This window comes from Aethalodelphis obliquidens, unplaced genomic scaffold (genome assembly GCF_003676395.1).
Source record: "Aethalodelphis obliquidens isolate GAN/ISIS:26980383/991018 unplaced genomic scaffold, ASM367639v1 scaffold87, whole genome shotgun sequence".
Lineage (NCBI taxonomy): Eukaryota > Metazoa > Chordata > Mammalia > Artiodactyla > Delphinidae > Aethalodelphis > Aethalodelphis obliquidens.
Window position 1 is genome coordinate 510,907 of NW_020838031.1, and position 16,033 is coordinate 526,939.

General features: G+C 40.6%; 1 long non-coding RNA gene across 1 annotated transcript; it reads right to left on the reverse strand.

Annotated features, from left to right (window-relative positions):
• Positions 1-10,724: 10,724 nt before the first annotated feature.
• On the reverse strand, positions 10,725-15,059 carry LOC113613356 (uncharacterized). The gene is made up of 2 exons (XR_003430202.1): positions 11,631-15,059; positions 10,725-11,383 (listed from the first exon to the last, which is right to left on the reverse strand). It is a non-coding gene; the product is annotated as an uncharacterized LOC113613356 (long non-coding RNA).
• Between the last annotated feature and the right edge of the window lie 974 nt (positions 15,060-16,033).

The window sequence follows — 16,033 nt, forward strand, 5'->3', positions numbered from 1 at the left end:
AGCCAAAATTAAAAACTAAAAAACAAAAATGTTGTTTTAAAAAAAATCTGCAAATCATTCAATGTGTTTGCAGCTTGAGTGCCTTCAGTGACAGCACGTACATTCGTGTCACTGTTGTGGTATTTCTCAGAGCAGAGCAGTTTGTATTGCTGGAACTGTTAATAGGGAATCTCAGATTCAATTTTTATTTGTTTATTTTAAAAATTTATTGAAATATAGTTGATTTACAATGTTGTGTTAGTTTCAGGTATACAGCAAAGTGATTAAGTTATAAATATTTATGTATTTGTAAATATTACATATATATATATATTTGGATTTTCTTCCATTATAGGTTATTACGAGATATTGAGTATAGTTCCCTGTGCTATACATCTATTTTATATATAGTGTGTATACTTTATTCCCAAACTCCTAATTTATCCCTCCCCCTCCTTTCCCCTTTGGTAACCATAAGTTTTTTTTCTATGTCTGTGAGTCTATTTCTGTTTTGTAAATAAGCTCATTTGTATTATTTTTTCGATTCCACATATAAGTGATATCATATGATATTTGTCCTTCTCTGATTTACTTCACTTAGTATAATAATCTCTAGGTCCATCCATGTTACTGCAAATGGCATCATTTCATTCTTTTTTTAATGGCTGAATAGTATCCCATTGTGTATATGTACCACATCTTTTTTATCCATTCCTCTGTCGATGGACATTTAGGTTGCTTCCATATCCTGACTATTGTAAATAGTTCTTCTGTGAACATTGGGGTACATGTATCTTTTTGAATTATTGTTTTCTCAGGATATATGCCTAGGAGTGGGATTGCCGGGTCATATGATAACTCTATTTTTAGTTTTTTAAGGAACCTCCAGTCCGTACTGTTCTCCATAGTGGCTGTACCAATTTACAATCCCACCAACACTGTAGGAGGGTTCTCTTTTCTCCACATCCTCTCCAGAATTTATGATTTGTAGACATTTTGATGATGGCCATTCTGACTAGTGTGAGGTGATACCTCATTGTAGTTTTGATTTGCATTTCTCTAATGATTAGTGATGTCTTTATGTGCCTGTTGGCCATCCCTATGTCTTCTATGGAGAAATGTCTAGTTAGGTCTCCCACGCATTTTTTAAAATTTTATTTTTTTTACTTTTGCCTGCTTTGTTTCTTTATTGCTGTGCACGGGCTTTCTCTAGTTGTGGCGAGTGGGGGCTACTCTTCGTTGTGGTGCGCAGGCTTCTCATTGCGGTGGCTTCTCTTGTTGTGGAGCATCGGCTCTAGGTGTGCAGGCTTCAGTAGTTGTGGCACATGGGCTCCGTAGTTGTGGCTTGCGGGCTTCAGAGAGCAGGCTCAGTAGTTGTGGCGCACAGGCTTAGCTGCTCTGCGACATGTGGGATCTTCCTGAACCAGGGCTCGAACCTGTGTCCCCTACATTGGCAGGCGGATGCGTAACCACTGCACCACCAGGGAAGCCCCCATGCATTTTTTGATATTAAGCTGTTTGTATATTTTGGAAACTAATCCCTCATTTGTCGCATCATTTGCAAATATTTTTTCCCATTCCATATGCTGTTTTTTGTTTTGTTTATGGTTTCCTTTGCTGTGAAAAAGCCTTTAAGTTTTATTAGGTCCTATTTGTTTACTTTCTGCTTTTGTTTCCATTACTCTAGGAGGTGGATTCAAAAAAATGTTGCTGCGATTTATGTCAAAAATTGTTCTCCCTATGTTTTTGTCTAGGAGTTTTATAGTATCCAGTCTTTTATTTATTTATTTATTTATTTGGGATATGCGGGCCTCTCACTGTTGTGGCCTCTCCCGTTGTGGAGCACAGGCTCCGGACACGCAGGCTCAGCGGCCATGGCTCACGGGCCTAGCCGCTCCGCGGCACGTGGGATCTTCCCGGACCGGGCACGAACCTGTGTCCGCTGCATCGGCAGGCGAACTCTCAACCACTGCGCCACCAGGGAAGCCCCTAGTATCTGGTCTTATATTTAGGTCTTTAATCCATTTTGTGTTTATTTTTGTATATGGTGTGAGAGAATGTTGTGATTTCATTCTTTTCCATGTAGCTGTCCAGCTTTCCCAGCACCACTTATTGAAGAGACTGTCTTTTCTCCATTATATATCCTTGCCTCCTTTGTCATAGGTTAGTTGACCATCAGTGCCTGGGTATATTTCTGGGCTTTCTATCAGATTCAATTTTTAAAAGCCTCTCAAGTCTAGGAAGCCAAGCCATGGACTCACCATCATATTTCCCCTGCAATACCTCGATTTGGGTGAACTTCTCTCTTCTCAATGTCCTCCAAATAGGCTAAGGTTCCTGAGTTTGTCAGGAAGTGAACTCCCTTCCTCACTTCCCACGGTAAGCCTGGGAACCCTGTAAGCCAGGTACCAGACCAGTTATTTTCAAGGGACTTTGTAAGCATTGACCCCACAAAATCAACATAGTTCCTGAAAATGGTTTGGTTCTATCTACATTTTTCTAAATATGACATTTCAGGCAAAGCCTTGGTAATAAATCGATGTTTCTAATTGTGTCCTGTTACAAGGAGAATAGATTGTTATAGAATTTATGCAAATAACTTCATTGCCATGAAAAGAAGAATACAGTTAATCCTCTTGGTTCTAATTGCAAATTAATAGAGAAGCACTCTGTATCATTCAGAGTCTCAGCAGAAAACAGAGGGCTTACTTGGCTGTTATTTTTCAGCAGAATTTAATTAAGGGCGGTTTGAGAGTGATGGAGGAAAAAATTAAAGAACCAGTAATGGAGATTAAGGCACCCAAGATCTAGCAACAGGAGGAGGTTTCTATCGTCACTAGGTCAGAGGGAGAAAGAAGAGGGAAGACTGGAGGATGAGGTTTTTCCCCCAAAGAGCTGTAGTTAAAGACAGACCCATCCACTGAAAAATCCACAGTGATGAGGCAGAGAGAGAACAAAGTAACATCTAGACCTCTGTGCTCCATACTCCAGAACCACTGGCAGCCAGAGGGCAAGGGAATCCCAGTAAGTTGATACTGGTCAGCCCCCTGGACACAGAGCAGGGCAGGGAAGGATAAAAAAGGAACAGAATTGCAGGGTAAGGAGATAAGAGATGGGGCAGAGGCAAAAGAAGAATGACCAGCATACACTCTAAGTGATCTACCTGGCTTGGATTCCTTCCTTTCCGTTCAACGAGTTATGTCTAAGAGGTTAAATCACTAAAGAGTGACTCAAGACTGCCCTTTTAACAATCTGCACTTTTAAAAATCAAAGTTTAGTTGATTTACAATGTTGTGTTTCAGGTGTACAGCAAAATGATTCAGTTATATATACATTATGTCCCCTGTGCTATACAGTAGGTCCTTGTTGTCTATTTTATATTTACTAGTGTGTATCTGTCAGTCCATTATAGCAGTTATCCCATTTGATGTATATGGTTCTTACTGTTATTACTTGTTTAATGTCTGCTTCCCACCATGCATTTTCCCTTAGGACAATGAGCACATTCCTTCTTTTCATTACAGCATCTCCACTGACTAAGCTCAGTGCCAATCTCTAGTGAGCACTTGACAAATATTTGGAAATGGATGGATGAATAAAGGAAAACATATCTGCAGTTCTGAACCCTTGGATTCAACAAACCCCAGGTCGTGTGGTACTGTAATATTTACAAGGGAAAAAAAATATCTGCATATAAGTGAACCCATGCAGTTCAAACCCATGTTACTCAAGGGTGAACTGTATTCAGTAACAGTTGCTAAATTCCAGAGGGATCAGGGAGAGAGAAAAGATAAATGTATATTATTTTTAATTTACAAAGGCTTAATGTATTAAACTGTTGCAAGTTACAGATAGCTTGTTAAAAAAAGGGCAAGATGGTTTCTCAATCTGGAATATAAGTCATTAAAGAACCAGCATGTTTCAAACAAAAGTTTAGAAAAATTATAATCATCTTTATCAGTTCATTCAGTCACATGTAATTCACTCTTATTTTGCTTGATTTGGGGTCAGCAGTTCAGCAACACATCAAAGTCTCCACTAAATCTTTCCTTTTTTGTTGATGATGAAGCACATTTGTGTGTAACTGACTGTAAGAGCTTTCAGAAAGCATCAGAGTAAAAGGATAACTATGAATGACAAAAGGCTTAAGATGGTCAGGATTAAAGAACTGATGAGAGTTCACTTTAATGCAACTGACTAGGAAATTTGATTGTTTCAGTGACATAACATTTTAAGATAATAACTGGAATTATGACTAATTACATTATAACTGGACATTTCATGGACAACAAAGACATTGACATATTTCTAGGAAATTTATACAATTTTGGAAACATTAATAGCATATATCCATAAAAATATAAACTAAAGAAGATTAAACATTCCTTCTTTTTTTCATAAGAAATTTTAAATAAAATTTAATAGGGTTGCATATAGTCAGAAGGAGGAAGTGCCCCGTTTAGAGGGGTGATTGTTATGTCAAAGTGATCTCCTACAGGGAACTTCTGAGACTGCAGGGTTACAAAGTCTTCTTTCTCCTAGACATGGTGCTGCCAGTCTTCTTATTTGACACCTGAATCTTTTAAGTTCCATAAAACAATTGCAAAATTGATCTATGTACCCTTTCTAGATCCTGGGTAGACTTCTTTTACTAAACGAGTCAGTTCTTTCAAGGTTGCATTCAACCAAGTGTAGCTCTGTAGCTCACTGGATTGTACATTTCTGCAGGAGAACGTGTCCATTCCGTGGTGGGAGAAGTTACTGGTGGTGAAGACACACAGCAGCAGCAGGAATGTCTTCTCTTTATTGATGGGCTTCTCTGGCTCCTTCTTAATTTCCTCCCGGGTAACGTGTACCTTCACCTCCATCATCCTCCTTCATAAACACTGCTTCTTGTTTGACAGTGCTTTCTGTGTAATTTAGTATATCAAGTAAACCTAATTAGTTTAACATCTATCTTTTTACAAGGTGTGAGAAGAAATCCTTTGAGATTTTCCAGGAGCCCTCTGGGAAATCTCAGTCAGTTCAAAGTCAATAAAACTTTATTTAGAAATTGATTCAGGATGTTGTCCAAAATGTCAAAATGTTTGAACATTTAATTAAATAGAATTACAGATCACTATGAAACAATCCTTCTTATCTATTTAACCAAAGTGACAATAAAATATTTCAAAGGCAAAAAAAAAAGTTATATGTTTGTAAAAGAACAAAAACCATATCTCTTTCAATACAGAGAATTCTTGATTTTGTTGACTAACCAAAGACACGATAAAGACAACAGGAAGTACAGGAAACTACTTTAAGGCACAAAATAGTTGTTTCCTAGGCAGATTACTCAAAGGGTAAAGAAAAATCTTTTCCAATCTCTTATTAAAACAGACTGATAATACAAGAAACTTGGTCATTTTGACAGAGATAAAGCAAATTCTAGTTTTCCATCCTACACTGTTGGCCTTATTAAAAACAAACAAACAAACCTTATAAATAAGTTTATTCAATCTTAGCCAGCTTGATCATACAAGTTTCTCTCTTTTCCACAGACCTGTTACAACTTTATTTTCCCATTCAGGCTCTTGTCCCTAATCCCTCTTATGCATTCTGGAACACTGACACAACCTCTAAATTATTTTAGGGCAAAAACAACCTGTTCTTTCACCTCACCAAAACCACATCCATAATACCTTTTTTACCCTTCCTTACCAAAAACCAATTTATTTTCTTTGCATATTTTGAACACAGTTTTTACTTCACCCTTATTATTCCCAATAGTTCATGTAAATATATTAGAATTCTTACCCTTTATAACCTTAATTTCTAGTGAAAATTAGGAAGTAGGAGATTGTGAACCACCAAATGTCAGCATTCCAAAGGAGACTAGCACATTTATGAATACACCATTTTATAATTATACTGGCATATGTATCCTTCATTGCACAATTTTTCAACGTGGCAAACACGTTTTTCAACAGACCCCAATATTATTAGACTCTCTATAGTAATAGCCAAGAGTAGGTAAATTAAAAATTGTATTAATTTATGCTTCAGTATTTTATCTTCTTTGGAAATGATCAGGGAGAAAGGGTCATAGGATGGTTAATGGGTCTGCTTGTATTTTCCATACCTGAGGGTTAATTTTGTTTGTGTGTTATGAGGAAATCACCCTTTTATTCTAGATTTACAGGTTGATGCAGTAGCTTGTTCTTATTTAACTTTTAATTTCACCTCTCATTCTAGTTTTCTACAGAACTGTCACAATCAATGAACAAATATGGATACCTTACTATGAACTAAAACCCATATTTTATTCAGGTTCCTTTTATTCTCCGTTTTTCTGCCCTAGGATCACATCCAGGGTATCACATGTCATTGACTCATCATGTCACTTTCGGATCTCTTTGGCTTCGACATTTTCTTACACTATCCTTCTCTCAGTGACCTAGACAGTGTTCAGGAGGAGACAGTTAGGTATTTTGTAGCCTGTCCCACACTGAGATTTACTTGCTGTTTTTCTTGTGATTAGAATAGACTCATGGGTATTGAGGAAGCAGATCCCAGAGGTTAAGTGCTTTCTCATGACTTTATATCACGGGAACATACATCAAAGCAACTTATCACTGTTCATGTTAACTTTGTCTTCCTGGCTTAGGTACTGTTTGTAAGGTTTCCCCCACTGTGACATCACTTTTTCCTTAAGTCTGCACTGTGTATCTCCTTTAAGATGAAGTCACTATGCGGCCCCCACACTTCAGGACAGGGGAGATAGCCCCACCCCCTTAATGAATGACTGAGTATCTACATCAACTATTTGGAGTTCTTCCTCACAGTTCATTCAACAGTTCTCATGAAACACACAAACACTCTCTCTCTCTCCCTCTCTCTCCCTCTCTCTCTCTCTCTCTCTCTATATATATATATACATACATATATATATATATATATATAAAATTTATTTTTAACAGGGTGGACACTCCACCCAGATCATTATTCTAAGCTTTTGGTTACAATTCAGCAGAACAGTATTTGGTTGTTCAGTTCACTCCTGCTTTGCTACTGAAAGCTCTTTCCATGGGTTCTTGCTTTCCTCTGACATAGTTCTACCTCGTGGGTTTCCTTTCTTCTTGTGCACATCTTTTTATGTGCTTGTTGACCATTTGCATTTCTTTTCTGGAGAAGGGTATGTTCAAGTCCCTTTCTATTCAAACAATTGGGTTGTCTTCTTGTTGTTGACGATTTGTAAAAGTTCTTGATGTGTTCTGAAGAACAGGCTCTTGTCAGATATATCATGTACAAATATTTAGTTCCATTCTGTAGGTTATGTTTTCACTTTCTGGATAGCACCTTTTGATGAACAAAAGTTTTTAAAATTGAGGAAATGAAATCTATCCATTTTTACATGGGTATCGTAACCTTCTTTGCTTGTCTGTAACCTCCCACTCCAACGGTAAGAAATCTGATTTCCACCATTTATCCTCCATTGAATTCACTGCTTACTCCATTCTGGATTACAGATATAGTAGTTTCAGTATTGTTAACTCCTACCACCATGGGAAAGAACTTACAGAGTCCAGTATTTATGGATGGCACAATTTGCCTTTGTTCTACAAGATTCCAGTCTTTTCCATAGTTAATTAGGTCAAATATCTTTTGCCCCACCACCCAACAGTGAGTTTTTTTCATACATTTCTAAACAAGTTAGATTCTTTGTCACATTCTCTATTCCATCCTGTGACACTCCCATATCCTAAAAAATTTAAAAACTAAATTTGAATATATTATGATTTACTCGTTGGGTTGTAAAAATCCATGGGTTTAAACTAATGCCTCATGGAAGGTATCCATCACTTAAGTATCACATGGAATATTTCAACCCCCACACCATAACCTGTTTACCATCTCTGATTCACCTGTTCCAGAATGTCACAGAAATGGAGCACTACAGTGTGAAGCCTCCTCAGACTGAATTCTTTCACTTAGCAATATACATGTGGGATTCACCCACGTTTTTTGCATGGTTGATGGTTAATTCCTTTCTATTTCTGAATAGTATTCCATTGTATGCATATGGGAAAAGTAACTTTCCCTCCCAGGTTCTTGATTGAGGCCTCCCCACCTCCATCCCTAGTAATAAAAGACAAAGAATAATAATACAAATGCCACTAGATATAACTTCTTTCCAAAATTTTAGCCATGAGTCAGTAAAACTGCATAATCCAGAATCATCTGTTTATATAAAAGAGTTGGCTGTGAACTGTGTTTCTGGAAGATGGACCAAGAATGATTACTTGCTTAGTGAAAGATAAAGATTTTTACTAATATCTGCAGAGAAGACTTTTCAGATTTAGATTTGCCCTGATATGTAATCTTATGGAGGCTGTGGACTAAATTCTGGTCAAAGGAATTTTTGGAAAAACCTTGTGGCAATCTTGTTAGTTTTGAAAATCCATCTGAGTGGATAAAAATATCCAGTTTGTCTACCATCAGCATTTTTCTTTTCAGTCTCAGGTAGCAAAGCACTCTCAAGTTAGAATTATTTCTTTGCATGTTCACGTTTAAAGACTTGGTTCTCAGGACGTGGACGACACAGCTGTTGCTGGCAGAAGGGCCTGAGGAAGGACGTAAGCACTTTAAAGAGCTTCTGGGGCATATATCCTATTATCAGAGGTGTAGGGAAATTACTATCTAAGTTTTTCTTCTTTCTTGAGTGCAGAACAGTTATTTTCCCAATACCTTGACCTGAGAAGAACATGGAGACTTTAATATCGGTAAGAAGGGTGGGTGGGCTTTGAATTCCCCCTAGAACCACATTTCTGTTTCTGTATCGACGAGATTAGTAAAGGAAGGATGGTTGTTTTTTAATTTTTCAAGGAATTGCATATTCAAGAGGCTGACCTGCCCATCCAACTTCACTATCTTGAAGTTGACTCTTTATATCAAGGAGAAGATTTCCAACTAAGATGTAAATCAGAAGATTCCTGTGTCCAGATTTAGAGCTCTGTGCCTTTGGATGTTTTCATGGATCCTTCTGCAAAGGCTCCATGTGCTCTCTCTCCCTCAGAGCGTGTGGTTCTACTTTAGCCAGGTGGTCTTAGCAGAGGAGAACTCACAAATAGCTCCTCTCAGGCCGGAATAGCCGGAATAGCTACCCTCCAACTGGGCCAAGTTCTGAAAATTAGCAGGTGGTTCTGGACCAGGATCTGTCCATTTGGGATCTTGGTGAGGATTTTCTCCAGGGGGCCATCTGGAAGACTGCATGAACACACTGTATAAATGGGTGGGAGGGTTGATGGTGGATTTCAATTTTTTCTCTAAATCTGATTTCCATTCTCTTGTTCTGTTAAGGAAGTGATCTTAGGCTAGCCATGATACTCCTTCATCTTTCTTTCAGTTTGATCATCAAAGAGGTTTGAATAGGATCTTTGTTCTAGGGTGAAAGCCTTTAAAATAAAATCCTTGCAAATATCATCTTATCAGGTGTTTGGTCAAGACAACCAGTAAATTCTCCTGGCAGTACTGAAGATGTTTCTTCCTGCCAGGGGGTTTCCAAAGGTATACCTATTCCAAATATGACTCAAAACCAAGAAGCCTTTTTATAGCTTAACCATGGACAAAATGTTTTCACTAAAGAAGATGAAAAAAGAGCATCCCCCATGATCCAGTGTCACTCCCCAAAACAGCCAAAATAAATAAAGAAAATATGAACAAGAGAAAAGGTTTATTTCTATGCACACAGGAGCCAATCCAAAAAGTCACTCACATGTTAAATTGTGAAAGTTAAAGGCTTATCAACCTAACTTACTAGGGGAAAAGGAGAGGGGAGAATTGGCTTCTATGGGAAGAACAGATAGGTTTCTTCAGGAAAGACTAACAGGTTATTTGCAAAACAATGAGATTTAAGAACGTTTGTTATAATGTTTGTCCATGGATGAGTGATCTTTGCATCTTCTTCAGCACCATAAAACACCCCACAGAAGGGATTTATGGTAGGGTTACTCTTGGTCCTTCTCCTGGAATAGAAGCCACCCTGAAGAGGGAATATATTGGCTGTGGTCATTTCTCAGAAGTTTCAGCTCTTACTCAGATGAGGGGAGCTCCAAGAAGGCTTTTGTTCTGCATCAGTTGAATCTCAAGTATCTTCAGCTTCAGTTGTCTTTCTACCAACATTGGGGTTCTGCCTGGCTTTCCATACCTCCAACTTTGTTCTTCTTTTTCAAGATTCCTTGATCTATCCATTCCGAGCCCTTTGCATTTTCCACATGAAGTTTAGATTGGTTGTCAATTTCTGCAAAACACTACCTGGGATTTGGATAGTGATTCTTTGCATCTTTAGATCTATTTGTGGAATACTGCCATCTTCACGGAATTAAGCCTTCTGATCCATGAATATGGGATTATTTCCCATGAATTTAGGCCTTTCTTAATTTCTTTCAACAAGCTATTGTTGTTTTCAGTGTACAAGTCTTATCCGCCTTTCTCTGGCCTTGGGTTATGAGGAATGCTTTTCCAGTTTTTTTCTGGTGTGTTTTTGCCACAAGAAGAGCTAAACATTTCTTCTGACTTCTGGCTCTGGTGTCACACTTAGCAGTGTCCACCCTGAGATTATGCACGTATTTACTAAAAGGTCTTCGTTTTGTACATCTCCTCTTTAATCCACCTGGATTTCCCTCTCAAATAACCAAAATGCTATTTCAAATAAAAACAAAAATATTCACCAGTTCCCTCTTAAAATAAGTGCACAGACACAAAAAGCCAACTTTTGTATGGTTTCATTGTAGGAAACATCCAGAAGAAGTAAAGAAGCAGAGAAAGGATTAGGGGTGTGAGAGGCTGCGGGAGGGAAGAATGGGGAGTGCATGCTTGGGATACAGGGTTTTACTTTGGGGAATGAAACAGTCTTCAACTAGAAAGTGGTGATGGTTATACTGCATTGTGAATGTACTTAATGCTCCTGAACTGCAACTGAAAATAGAAAATGTTGATATTTAAATTTTATTACTTTACACTTAAGTAGAGTATGCCATAAAAATGTGGAAGAATAGATAAAACTAAATATAAAATTTAAAAAGACCCAAACACAAACAAATACAGGGAAGGAAAGTAAATTTCAGGTGGGGGAGCAGGTTGATGGTGTAGATTGGGAGCTGACAGCAATGATGGTGGCAGAGGTGGCTTTGCTTGTGGGGATGATGATTTCTGAAATAGCTCTGGGTCTCCTGCAGGAAGCAGTGCAGGCTCTGCAGGGGTGGTGAATTTTGATCAGGCTCTGGGTCTCCTGCAAAAGCAGTTGAAGGTCCTCTCTACAGAGGTGGTAAACCACCATCTGGATCTCGGTCTCCTGCAAAAGCAGGTACATGTTCTCCCTTCCCAGTTGGCAAATCATCATCTGGCACTGGGTCTCCAGCTGCACCTGTGAGAGAAGTAAATTTTACCCACATGCCTGCCTTTCCATGTGCCTTTCCAAGGACAGAACTCTTCCCAGAGCTTTCCAGAGAATTCCCAGCCCAGGAACTCATACAGGAGGTCTTCTCTGACTGAAGTCCACCACCAGATGGACGGTCTGAGGCCAGCCCTTGCTTTGGGCCAAACCCCAGCCTCTGGACACTCCTCTCTGTGTGGCCCAGAATTCTCATGCACCCCACCCCCAGCCATCTCACCTTTGTGCTCTGCCTTGGTGGGCTCCAGATCCTCCAGCTGACTCAGGGGAAGGTTGACACGGTGCTCCAGCCCTGTGGAAGCCTGGGACTTCTGGACACTGTGGGAGGTGTCTGGACAGGAGGCCCTCCCCGTTGACCTCTGGGCTGTGGTGCTGGAGGACCCTCCATGGCCACACTCACATGGAAGCTGTGTGAGCCCTTACTGGCAGTGTGGCACGCCTCAGCTCCTCACTTGGGGAGCTGGATCAGGTGTCCTAATTGGAACTCCTTGCCGATCTCCTATGGGGGGCTTTGCAATGACAGTGACCAGCAGCCAGCCCAGCCTGGCGGGATCAGGGCATCGCCCGGCCATTATCGCTGCTTCTTCTGCCCACTCGACCTTCTGCTCCCAGATCAGGCACAGACCTGTGTCTGCTCACATATCTAGCCGGGAGGAAAGAGATCCACCTAGAGGGCTTAGAACAACCCTCAGGCAGAAAGGCGCTGTCTGGGCTCTCTCTTCCCATCCTGTCCAGCCATCTTGGACTTGGAGTGTAGACATGACCAGCCCACTAGGTTTCTGACTCCTCATTGGCCTGTTCTTGCTTGAGGCAGACCCACCCCACAGAAGCCCCCACCTCCATACATCCAGGGAAGAGACAGAGGGCTACCCGAGTGGAATCAGAGTTGTGGCCTGGCTTGGGTGGCCTGCTCGGGGCCTCCCTGGCTTACCTTTGGGTCCCTCTGGGCAAAGAGTCAACGGCATCTGGGGTGGGACCTGACCCAATGTCGACAGCATTGGAAGACGCTGGCACTGAGACCTTTCCTGAGGCTATGGCCTTGGGATATTGGGACACAGAAAATCATGTTTCCAACCACATGAGCTGGTTATGGGGCTCCTCTAGGATGTGGATGCCTGGTTACCCAGGTTCCATGTTCTGTTGGGCTCTATTGCCAGGGATGTGAGGTCACTGCCTGGGGTCCCCTTGCCCAGGCTTTTTCCTTATACAAAGCTCCCCAAGGGCACCTCTGCACCCCGTGCCATGTCCACACGCTGTGACATCAACCTAGCCTGACCTGCAGCCGTGGGGCGGCTTGGGTGTGGCTAGGGTCCAGCTCTGTTGACACAGCTGGTTTCCGACCCAGTTTTTCCTCCTCACCCATGATGTGACCCTGGACAAATGCCATGGGCCTCTCAGGCCCACCCTAGTCTCCCCATCTGCATAGTGGCAGCCATTCTGGCAACATTCTAGGGAAGTCATCAGGTGTATAGACCTATAAACACTTACAGTGCCTGTAAAAACCATGGGCTGGTATCACATGGAGCTCATGCACAGACTGAACAAAGGAAGTATTCCATAAAGGGCTGGTGTAGCACAGAATACAACTGAAACAGGCCTAGGTCTGCTCTGGGACCTAGAGAAAGTCACTCCCCTTCCTGCCTATTTCCCAGTCCCCCTGTGGGAGGATTGAAAGTAAATAAAATTCACACATTGCCCCCTCTGGTTTACAATCTTCCAGGTTCTCCTGGTTCAAGTGTCTCCTCTTGGCCTCCGGGGTGGGCTGCCTCTACAATGGCTCCCAGCAGTCTAGCCTCCTGGTCACATATCCTTGTATAAATCCCCACCCCTCCAGAATGGATGGACACTGTGATTGGTTCTAGCCTATGGATGGATTTAGGAAAAGTCTGTGTCTTTTACTCATTTCCTCTCTCTTGTGTTCTCTTGCTCTCTTGCTGCCTTTCTATGTTTCTGTCTCTCTCTCTTCCTCTGTCTCTCATGTGTGTAGGTATGTGTATGAATGTATGCATGTATATATATATATATATATATAGTTAGATTTAGAGTCAGGGTTTGGTTTAGGGTTAGGGGTCAGGGTTTGGGTTACGGTTTTTGTTTCTTGGAGGTTGAGTTCTGTGAGTTCTTGGTCTGTTTTGGATATGAACCCCTTATCAGATACATTGTTTGCAAATATTTTCTCACATTCAGTATGCTGCCTTTTTGTTTTGTGGATGGTTACCTTTGCCGTTGAAAACCTTTTCAGTTGGATGGAGTCCCATTGGTTTATTTTACTTTTCTTTCCCTTGTTTGAGAAGAACAATAAAAAAATATTGCTAAGACTGATGTGAAAGAGCATACTGCCTATGTTTTCTTCTAGGAGTTTTATGGCTTCAGGTTTTACATTGAAGTATATGATTTATTTTAAGGTTGTTTTTGTAGATGGTATGAGAAAGGAATCCAGTGTGACTCTTGTGCATGTAGCTGTCAGGTTTTCCCAACACCATTTATTAAAGAGGCTATCTTTTCCCCATTGTGTCTTCTCACCTCCTTTGTCATAGATGAATTGACCATATAAGCATGGGTTTCTTTCTGGGCTCTCAGTTTCGTTCCATAGATCTATGTGTATTACTTACTTTTGTGCGAATAAAAGTAAGTAATACTTACTTGTAAGTAAGTAAGTAATACTGTCTTGATGAGTCTAGGTTTCTAGTATATTTTGAAATCAGGCAGCATGGTATGTCCAAGTTTGTCCTTCTTTCTTAAGATTGTATTGACTATTTAGGTTCTTTTTTGTTTCCATACACATTTTGGAATTCTTTTTTGTAGTCCTCTGAGAAAAATCCATTGATATTTTGAAAGGAATGGCATTGAATCTCTGGATTGCCTTGGGGGTGTGGAATCGTTTTACCAATACAAATTCTTCTGATCAATGAGCACAGTATATCTTTCCATTTGTTTGTGTCATCTCCATGTTCTTTCATCAATGTCTTCCAGTTTTCTGAGTATGGCTCTTTTACCTCCTGGGTTAGATGTACTCCTAGGTATTTCATTTTTGTTAATGTCATTGTCAATGGGGTTGTTTACTTAATTTCTCATTCTGATAGTTTTTTGTGAGTGTATAGAAATGCAATCGATTTCTGTAGATTAATTTTGTATCCTGCAACTTAAACTGAGTTTTCTGATGAGTTCTATTTGTTTTTAGGTGTCACCTTCACCATTTCCTATACGGAGTAACAGGGCATCTACAAAGAGTGACAGTTTAACTTTTTCCTCTGCCATTGGATTCCTCTTTTTTTTTTTTTCCATTTAATTATTATGGCCAGGACTTCCTAGACCATGTTGAATGTAAGTGGTGAGTGTAGTCAGGGTGAGAGTTAGGTGTAAGCATAACTGGCCCTCTTCCCCTTCCTCCCTCTCCATCTCTCTGAGGCCTCAACTGACTTCTGTAGGTTAATTTTGTATCCTGCAACTTAACTAAATTTCCCAATGAATTCTATTTGTTTTTGGGTGTTGCCTTCAGCAATTTCTATATAGAGTATCATGTCACGTATAATCTATTTTTAATAGACGTACATCTATTTTAAATGGATTTTTTTTGTTTGTTTTTTTCTGTTTTTGTTTGGTTTGGTTTTTTTTTTGTGGTACGTGGGGCTCTCACTGTTGTGGCCTCTCCCGTTGAGGAGCACCAGGTTCCGGACACGCAGGCTTAGCAGCCATGGACGCTCTGTGGCATGTGGGATCTTCCCGGACCGGGGCACGAACCCGTGTCCCCTGCATCAGCAGGCGGACTCTCAACCACTGTGCCACCAGGGAAGCCCTGTGTTATTGTTTTTTATTTTGAGACAAATTTTTACTACATATGTGTTTGCAACTGTTTTTCTCCCAGTTGGTGACTTGCCTTTTGACTTTCTGAATAAGGTCTTTCACAGAGTCAAAATCTTTAACTTTATAAAGTCCATCATATTCCTTGTTTATCTTTCTGGATTGCTTTTTTGTGTTGTGTGTTAAAGCTCAAAGCTCATGATCTACATGACCAAAACCAAGCTCGTGTTGATTTTCTTTGATGTTTTCTCCTGAAATTTTGATTCATTTTGTATTTAAAATGTATCTATGAATAATTTTGAGTGTATTTGGTGCAAGTTTAAACTTTGCATCTGTTCCTTAACTATTTTTAGAAAAGTTATGGGATATAGTCTCCATCTCAGTGCGACTGCCCAAAGTTGAACAGATTCAGCCGTTCTGCCGTCAGGGAGTCCAGCATCCAGTGAGCTGTGAGGAGGGCAGGGCCTGCAGTGCCCGCACCGCCCACAGTGGGCCGAGCCCGCCTCTCTGACCTAATGCGCACGCGCATTCCACCTTTGGACTTGGTTGCTCAGGCAGCTGAAATGAGTTCCGTCTCCTCAGGCACCTCCAGGGCTTCGGCAGGGATTCCCGGGTCAGTGTCTCTGCAGACAGGAGCTCAGTCTTCTTAGGATTCACTGGGGTTTTGGCTTCAGGACAACACTGGGCTGTGTCCACACTGAATGGGAGTCTGGTTCTTCAAGACCAAGTGGGGCTTAGGCTTCCTGATAAAGTAGGGCTGCATCCACACTGACAGAGCTTGGTTTCCTGAGGACACAGGTGACACCAGGAGGAAAAGGTGAG